Below are 9,971 nucleotides of genomic sequence, written 5' to 3' on the forward strand. Positions count from 1 at the left end.
CGCTGGACTCTTCAATACGTGAGGACTTGGCCTGGGCCGGGCCGAGCGGTCCAGGCACCCTAGGCGGGTTAATGAGCGTGTCACGGGTTCGAGTCCCGAGCACGACGACCTTTGCTGCGTGTCTTCCCCCATCCCTGTCCCCCTTTCCTGTCAAACTACTGTAAAACCCTCAATAAAGGCAAAAAGAAAGACATTTTGTGGTATTTTTTTTCATTTCAGAATGCGTTGAAGTGACACGTGGTGTTTTTTCAAGACACGAGGAGGGAATCTCTGCTGCCTGTGACCTCCTGAGACCTCCCCCTCCTCCTGCTCCAGGGAACAGGAGGAGGGGTGCTCCACCTCCTGCTGCACGTCCTGCTCCACGTCCTGCTCCACGTCCTGCTCCACGTCCTGCTCCAGGGAGCACTGACAGAAAGGCCTTTTTAAAACGTGAGTCCATGTTGACACACAGCTTCTACACAGTGGAACTGTTTGGATATCAGTATACAATGTTTATAGTAAAATACCAGCTCAGCCTTAAAGACGTAATGAAATGGAAAAAATATTTTTCACACTTCTAGATCATGTCCGTGATCATCATATGGATCTTTTGTTTACCATGCGAACACATTCAGTTGAGATTTACTATGCTAGCACTTTTCACAAACTGATTTGTATATTATAGTACAATGCATTTGTACTATAATGCATTGGCAGCTGCAGTACACCGTTGAAACGGACCGGAAGTGCATTTGTAGTCCCTGTGTGTCTCTACAGGGGGAGGGGCTGTCTTAAGCCAAATTCCAATATCCAAAATCTCGTCCACTCGCTCACTCCCACTCGGTCACTCGGGGTCATTCCAGCTTGACGTAACAACGTCCGGAAACCACAACATATTATATATATATATATATATATATATATATATATATATATATATATATATATATTTATCCAAATTACCAAATAAGAAAATAAAGTAGTGTAGAAACAACAAAAATAGAAAAAAAAACATAATTATGGCGGTCACAGTTAATGGAAATAAAATAAAGTAACTCTGAGGACCACTAGGGGGCCTTTAGTGGTCCCTGTAGTAACTAGAGAGAGAGAGAGAGAGAGAGAGAGAGAGAGAGAGAGATTGAGAGAGAGAGAGAGAGAGAGAGAGAGAGAGAGAGAGAGAGACACACACAGAGAGAGAGAGAGAGAGATACAGAGAGACAGAGAGAGAGAGACAGAGAGAGAGAGACAGAGAGAGAGAGAGAGACAGAGAGACGGAGAGAGACAGAGAGAGAGAGACAGAGAGAGAGAGACAGAGAGAGAGACCGAGACAGAGAGAGAGATAGAGAGAGAGACAGAGAGAGAGAGAGAGAGACAGAGAGAGAGAGAGAGAGAGAGGGGAGAGAGAGAGAGAGAGAGAGAGAGAGAGAGAGACAGAGAGAGAGACAGGTAGAGAGAGAGAGAGAGAGAGACAGGGAGAGAGAGAGAGAGAGAGAGAGAGACAGACAGAGAGAGAGACAGAGAGAGAGAGACAGAGAGACCGAGACAGAGAGAGAGAGAGAGAGAGAGAGAGAGAGAGAGAGAGAGAGAGAAGAGAGAGAGAGAGAGAGAGAGAGAGAGGGGGGGGGGGAGAGAGAGAGAGAGAGAGAGCTTGTCACGGTCAGTATTGTCACACACACTCACGCACAAGCACACACACAAGCACACACACACACACAGACACGCACACACGCACCTACAAAGTTTGTGTGACGTTGAAACGTGCACATGTGTGTCAGTCTTCTCTTACACACACACACACACGCGTGTGTGCTCGCACACAGTTTGTTGTGACGGTGAAACGTGCGTGCGCGTGTCAGTGCATTTCATCACGTGTGTTTTCCTGTGTTTCCTCCAACAGATTCCTCTCCTCTGTCATGGGATCCAAACACAGCGTTCAGATTCCTCCTCCTGTCAGAGAACAACAGGAAGGTGACTCATACAGATGTAGACCAACGACATGCAGATCACCAGAAGAGGTTCACCCGTGACTCTAATGTGTTGAGTAAAGAATGTATATCTGACCTCTTTTACTTTGAAGTGAAATGGAGTGGAAAGTTGGTTGGTATATCAGTCTGTCAGGATGACGTCAGCAGAAAGGGGGGTCTATCAAACCTTGGAGCCACTCCTCAGTCATGGGAGTTATATTACTCTGATAATAATAAACGCTACAGGTCCCATCACAACAGCATTGAGACTGAAGTGTCAGGACCGGTTCCCTCCACAACGTCCTCCACAAGGGGGAGCCACAGGGTGGGGGTGTTTGTAGACCAGCCAGCAGGTGTTCTGTGTTTCTATGATGTGCGCGGAAACACAATGAGTCTCCTTCACACCGAGAGGACGACCTTCACACAACCTCTGTATGCAGGGTTAGCTCTTTATAAAGGATCTACAGCAGAGGTGTGTGAGATCTGGTGAATATACATAAATTTCATTGTATGTATACTCTGTATCTATACAAATGACAAATAAACCTGAACCTGAACCTGAACCTGAACCTGAACATGTTGAACCTCTATACTAACAGCTGAGCGGGGTTCTCCAGGGCTCTGTCTGTACTTGGAGCTGTCTAGGAAAATGTTTAATTTCCTTTGTTTTTAAAGCAGGTTTTGGCAGGTTTAGTTTAGATTCTGTGAAAATGTGTTTTCTTTTTAATTAGGTAAAGTTTTTATTGTTGGCCTAATGTATTGGTGTCACTCAGGGATGAGATTCAAAAAGCTAAATAAAATAAAATAAAATATCAGAACAGCCTCGTTTGACTTTTCTTTCCTGTGTTTAATGTTACTTGAAACATACATATTTTCATAAAGTATATATAGTTGAAGGTACAGAATTGTGTAAACAAAGTAGGCTATATACAGTTGGAGGAGGTACAGCATTGTGTAAACATAAAGTATATACAGTTGGAGGAGGTACAGTATTGTGTAAATATAAAGTATATACAGTTGGAGGAGGTACAGCATTGTGTAAACATAAAGTATATACAGTTGGAGGAGGTACAGCATTGTGTAAACAAAGTATAAAATATATTTTATGTATATTAAACGGCGTCAACTCCGGGAGTGCTTGATGGCTTAAGCACCCACTGACACAATAGTAAGCCAAATAGCACCCACTGACACAATAGTAAGCCAAATAGCACCCACTGACACAATAGTAAGCCAAATAGCACCCACTGACACAATAGTAAGCCAAATAGCACCCACTGACACAATAGTAAGCCAAATAGCACCCACTGACACAATAGTAAGCCAAATAGCACCCACTGACTGAAGGCTGAAGCTCCCCTCCCCCTGGTCATTTTGCACACACCTTTACGGTGTTCACAGAACAGGAATTCAAACGCTAATACGGTGGCTTTGTTCCAGTGACCGCACGGTTCATTCACACTCCTGCAGAAACACTAGCCCTGGTCCAGTCCTTACAGTGAGACCAGGGCTACAGCAACACTAGCCCTGGTCCAGCGCTTACAGTGAGACCAGGGCTACAGCAACACTAGCCCCGGTCCAGTGCTTACAGTGAGACCAGGGCTACAGCAACGCTAGCCCTGGTCCAGTGCTTACAGTGAGACCAGGGCTACAGCAACGCTAGCCCTGGTCCAGTGCTTACAGTGAGACCAGGGCTACAGCAACGCTACACTGACACAGTCAGCGGAGAGGCCGTCGGCCTGTCTGTAAAGAGCCCTGAGCCGGGAGGGAGGGAGGGGAGGGGAGGGGAGGGAGGGAGGGGAGGGAGGGGCAGCAACACCGCCGGGTAATCTCCACGCTGACTTGAGACTTGACTAACAGAGCCATCTCAGCCAAAATATCCCAAAACAATGTCCGGTTAACAGTTCAAACTGTTCCTTTTCCTCAGACTACTTTTACTTTAATTAAAAGGTAAGATGCAGTGGCTGTAATTGGGTCAAGGATCTTGCTTTCGTGAGCAATGGTGTATGAGATTGGTAATAATACGTTGGTCAAATCATGGCATTGTTAGACCATCTGGGGGAAATAAATGAATAAATCTTCGTCGTCATCGTCCCACGCTTATGGCTGAAACTATTTAGTTATTTACTGTTGATCATTGATCATGCTGAAATGTTGAAACAAGATGCTGAAACAGACAAATTTCAACTCAATATGGCCACAGAGCTAATATAATGTAAACAAATATGCACCACAAATCACACAACGTTCTTCTAAATACACAACCAAGCATGTCTGTGATTTATGCTTTTTATTTATGGAGACCTACAAGACCTACAAGATCTACAAGCACCAGCAGCCAAACAGCATCTAATTAACCTCATCAAAGACCTACAAGCACCAGCAGCCAACCAGCATCTAATTAACCTCATCAAAGTGCACAGCTGCGCAATAAGTAGCACCAACACGTCATGACGTCAACACACAGCATTGTAACTAAATTAAACAGCATTTATATTTATATTCTAGATGAGCCTTACCTTCTAAGATGAAGTGGCGCTTCCTCCCCGCCTTTTGCTCCTGCATTAATTGTTCTTCAGTTGGTTTTGTTTATCGTCTGTCTGCTCTTTGTAGAATCCACAAGTTCATCTCTCGTTGTGTCCGTTTGTAAAATAATCCTTTAAATGTCTCAGATAAGAGTTGACACACTTTGGACTTATAGTTGGAGCATTGAGTTCACCTGCTGTGGTGTGGTGGCTACTAGCCTATAGGCTACTCTCATTTATGTAGTTTTAACTCTTTTGTTTCCATGTTTAATGAATAAATGTTCATGTGGTTTGCTGTGAGTTTGTGTCCATTGTTCAGCAGCTGTAGCTTGATGATATAAAACACATTGAATGTTTAGGTTGTCAGTATAGGCCTATTTGTGTAAAACAAGGTGTTGTAGTCTAGACTAGAGAGTTGAGTCACTGCCACCAAACTTTACACAACGCCTCCTTGTAACCCTTTACTGCCACCTGGTGGAAGAAACACTTCATTTGAACCCATGCAGCATCTACAATTCTAGAACCTTATCCAAAAACAGAGCCAAAGCTCACAACGACGTTATGTGAGCTTGTCTGTGGCTCAAATGGGTCTGAGAGGCTAAATGTCATCAAATGGTGGTCCGTGGCTCAAATGGGTCTGAGAGGATAAATGTCATTAAATGGTGGTCCTTGGCTCAAATGGGTCTGAGAGGCTAAATGTCATCAAATGGTGGTCCGTGGCTCAAATGGGTCTGAGAGGATAAATGTCATCAAATGGTGGTCCTTGGCTCAAATGGGTCTGAGAGGCTAAATGTCATCAAATGGTGGTCCGTGGCTCAAATGGGTCTGAGAGGCTAAATGTCATCAAATGGTGGTCTGTGGCTCAAATGGGTCTGAGAGGCTAAATGTCATCAAATGGTGGTCCGTGGCTCAAATGGGTCTGAGAGGATAAATGTCATCAAATGGTGGTCCTTGGCTCAAATGGGTCTGAGAGGCTAAATGTCATCAAATGGTGGTCCGTGGCTCAAATGGGTCTGAGAGGATAAATGTCATCAAATGGTGGTCCTTGGCTCAAATGCTGAGTAAATAATGGACCTTGTTAAGGAAAATATTGAAAACCACTGATGTACTTTGTTTACTGTATAGATTCCCAAACTTTTTATTATTTTTTATTCCACGATTTTGTCAGTAATTTTTCACCCCCTGTGTCAATTATCTAATGTGATACCCTACGTACGCCAACCTGGGGAGAGCAACGGACTTGAACTCATGCTTCCTTCATGCCTGAGTGTCCAAGTTGCTCCTTTACACCTGACAGGGGGGAGTTTCCCTGGTTGGACGTAGCGCGTTGAAGGAACACGCTATTCCAACCCGTTCCTTTCCCCTCCATCAGGCGCACAAGTGTAATACTTTAGTTTTTGTATTTTTTGTATTGAGTTGTACTTGAAATTCTGCAGTTGGCAGCTCCACCCTTGACAACGTCTCCCCTGTGGGTTCCTGTCCCTCCCTTGATTCTGACAGTAAGGTTCTTTCTCAACAATGCCACAAGGCCAACTTCTCTATTCTCCTCTCTCTCTCACCGACATGTCTTCATCAGTAATGCCACTATACCAACGTCTCTATTCTCTCTCTCTCTCTCTCTCTCTCTCTCTCTCTCTCTCTCTCTCTCTCTCTCTCTCTCTCTCTCTCTCTCTCTCTCTCTCTCTCTCTCTCTCTCACACAAGACACTATAAAGGTCATTGACCCTTTCAGTTCAACCAGGTCTTTCTGAAGGGTTCTATCTGGTGCAGAGCTGTGCTTCAGAGGGTCACCACGTATACAAACTACCCTGACCTCGACCTCGACCTCGACCTTGACCCTGACCTTGACCCCTACAGCCTACAGTCCAATATATTGTCTTTGTATGAATGGCAATGTGTGAAAACAGACTATTCAAATAATTTAATACAATTAAAACAGTCTCTTTCACATCATGAGAATGAAACACAGAAAATGTGTATGAAATTCAAATGACTATAGTTGGGACTTCTGATATAAGATAAGGAACAACATCAGATATTTACATCGTGTACTAGTCCATATCTTATCCTTTAAATGTAGCAACAGATAAGGAACAACATCAGATATTTACAATGTGTACTAGTCCATATCGTATCCTTTAAATGTAGCAACAGATAAGGAACAACATCAGATATTTACATTGTGTACTAGTCCATATCTTATCCTTTAAATGTAGCAACAGATAAGGAACAACATCAGATATTTTCATAGTGTACTAGTCCATATCTTATCCTTTAAATGTAGCAACAGATAAGGAACAACATCAGATATTTACAATGTGTACTAGTCCATATCTTATCCTTTAAATGTAGCAACAGATAAGGAACAACATCAGATATTCACATAGTGTACTAGTCCATATCTTATCCTTTAAATGTAGCAACAGATAAGGAACAACATCAGCTATTTACATTGTGTACTAGTCCATATCTTATCCTTTAAATGTAGCAACAGATAAGGAACAACATCAGATATTTACATAGTGTACTAGTCCATATCTTATCCTTTAAATGTAGCAACAGATAAGGAACAACATCAGATATTTACATCGTGTACTAGTCCATATCTTATCCTTTAAATGTAGCAACAGATAAGGAACAACATCAGATATTTACATATTGCACTAGTCCATATATTATCCTTTAAATGTAGCAACAGATAAGGAACAACATCAGATATTTACATAGTGTACTAGTCCATATCTTATCCTTTAAATGTAGCAACAGATAAGGCACAACATTAGATATTTACATTGTGTACTAGTCCATATCTTATCCTTTAAATGAAGCAACAGATAAGGAACATCAGATATTTACATTGTGTACTAGTCCATATCTTATCATTAAATGAAGCAACATATAAGGAACAACATCAGATATTTACATAGTGTACTAGTCCATATCTTATCCTTTAAATGAAGCAACAGATAAGGAACAACATCAGATATTTACATAGTGTACTAGTCCATATCTTATCCTTTAAATGAAGCAACAGATAAGGAACAACATCAGCTATTTACATAGTGTACTAGTCCATATCTTATCCTTTAAATGAAGCAACAGATAAGGAACAACATCAGATATTTACATAGTGTACTAGTCCATATCTTATCCTTTAAATGAAGCAACAGATAAGGAACAACATCAGATATTTACATCGTGTACTAGTCCATATCTTATCCTTTAAATGTAGCAACAGATAAGGAACAACATCAGATATTTACATAGTGTACTAGTCCATATCTTATCCTTTAAATGTAGCAACAGATAAGGAACAACATCAGATATTTACATAGTGTACTAGTCCATATCTTATCCTTTAAATGTAGCAACAGATAAGGAACAACATTAGATATTTACATAGTGTACTAGTCCATATCTTATCCTTTAAATGTAGCAACAGATAAGGAACAACATCAGATATTTACATAGTGTACTAGTCCATATCTTATCCTTTAAATGTAGCAAAAGATAAGGAACAACATCAGATATTTACATAGTGTACTAGTCCATATCTTATCCTTTAAATGTAGCAACAGATAAGGAACAACATCAGATATTTACATCGTGTACTAGTCCATATCTTATCCTTTAAATGTAGCAACAGATAAGGAACAACATCAGATATTTACATAGTGTACTAGTCCATATATTATCCTTTAAATGTAGCAACAGATAAGGAACAACATCAGATATTTACATAGTGTACTAGTCCATATCTTATCCTTTAAATGTAGCAACAGATAAGGAACAACATTAGATATTTACATCGTGTACTAGTCCATATCTTATCCTTTAAATGAAGCAACAGATAAGGAACATCAGATATTTACATCGTGTACTAGTCCATATCTTATCCTTAAATGAAGCAACAGATATGGAACAACATCAGATATTTACATAGTGTACTAGTCCATATCTTATCCTTTAAATGAAGCAACAGATAAGGAACAACATCAGATATTTACATAGTGTACTAGTCCATATCTTATCCTTTAAATGAAGCAACAGATAAGGAACAACATCAGATATTTACATAGTGTACTAGTCCATATCTTATCCTTTAAATGAAGCAACAGATAAGGAACAACATCAGATATTTACATCGTGTACTAGTCCATATCTTATCCTTTAAATGTAGCAACAGATAAGGAACAACATCAGATATTTACATAGTGTACTAGTCCATATCTTATCCTTTAAATGTAGCAACAGATAAGGAACAACATCAGATATTTACATAGTGTACTAGTCCATATCTTATCCTTTAAATGTAGCAACAGATAAGGAACAACATTAGATATTTACATAGTGTACTAGTCCATATCTTATCCTTTAAATGTAGCAACAGATAAGGAACAACATCAGATATTTACATAGTGTACTAGTCCATATCTTATCCTTTAAATGTAGCAACAGATAAGGAACAACATCAGATATTTACAATGTGTAGCGAATCTGGGTTGTACATGGTTTGTTGCACTCCCTCTGGTGTTGTGGGTGTGGACTTCGTTTACATTAACCAGGTACATGGGTATCTTGGTGGCGTATCGAATCTTGTGGACCAGACCCATTGCAAGATGCTGTACGTCGACCCTAAGCCACCCCAGCCTGTCAAAGTGGGCAGTGCATGCATGTCTTTGTTTTGAATTTCCTCAGAAATGATGCCGGTGGATTGACACATATGAGTCAATCCACCGGCATCATTGCTGAGGAGATTTACACCACAGCAGCTGCTTTCTGATTGGCTGGAAGCAGTGCAATTTGACCACATCGCTGTTCTCTCAAAGAGTCCATCTTCAAACGTCCTCTCTTGTGACTTCTGACCGATCAAGCTGTGCAAGGAGAGCAGTCTGAAAACCCACTACAATATCTGAAGACGTGTACACCTCAACTGGAGTCAACTCAACTCAGAAACTCAACTCAATTAAACTCAGAAACTCAACTCAACTCAATTAAACTCAACTCAACTCAACCTAAAATGTCTGAAGACAGCATCTACACCACACCAGAGCCGACCGACGACACTTATGAAACCCTCCGTGTTTCTGCCCCTGAGAACACAGCACAGCCTGGAGGTATAGAACTAACCGACTACGAAAACCTCCGAGGTTCTGACCCTGAGAACACAGCAGAGCATGGAGGTAAAAAAATAAGAAAAAGAAATACTACTATACTACTACTACAATAATAATAATAATAAAATGATTTAAGTAACACATCTATCGTTCTTACGCAATAGCACCACAGGGCCTCTCTTGTCAATGCTTTATTGGATGTGTTTAATGGAATTGGCTTTTATTCACATTATGCCTTAATGTATACAATAATAGTGAAAATGTGTCTGATGTTTACATTCAGGATTTAAGAAGAATTTCTTCAAAGCTGTTGCAGCGTGTGTGGGGCTGCTCCTATTGGCTGGCATCATTGTCCTGGTCATACTCAGTGAGTAGCATTTTATAAAC

This window comes from Protomyctophum parallelum (assembly GCF_964188405.1).
Source record: "Protomyctophum parallelum genome assembly, chromosome: 10".
Classification (NCBI taxonomy): Eukaryota; Metazoa; Chordata; class Actinopteri; order Myctophiformes; family Myctophidae; genus Protomyctophum; species Protomyctophum parallelum.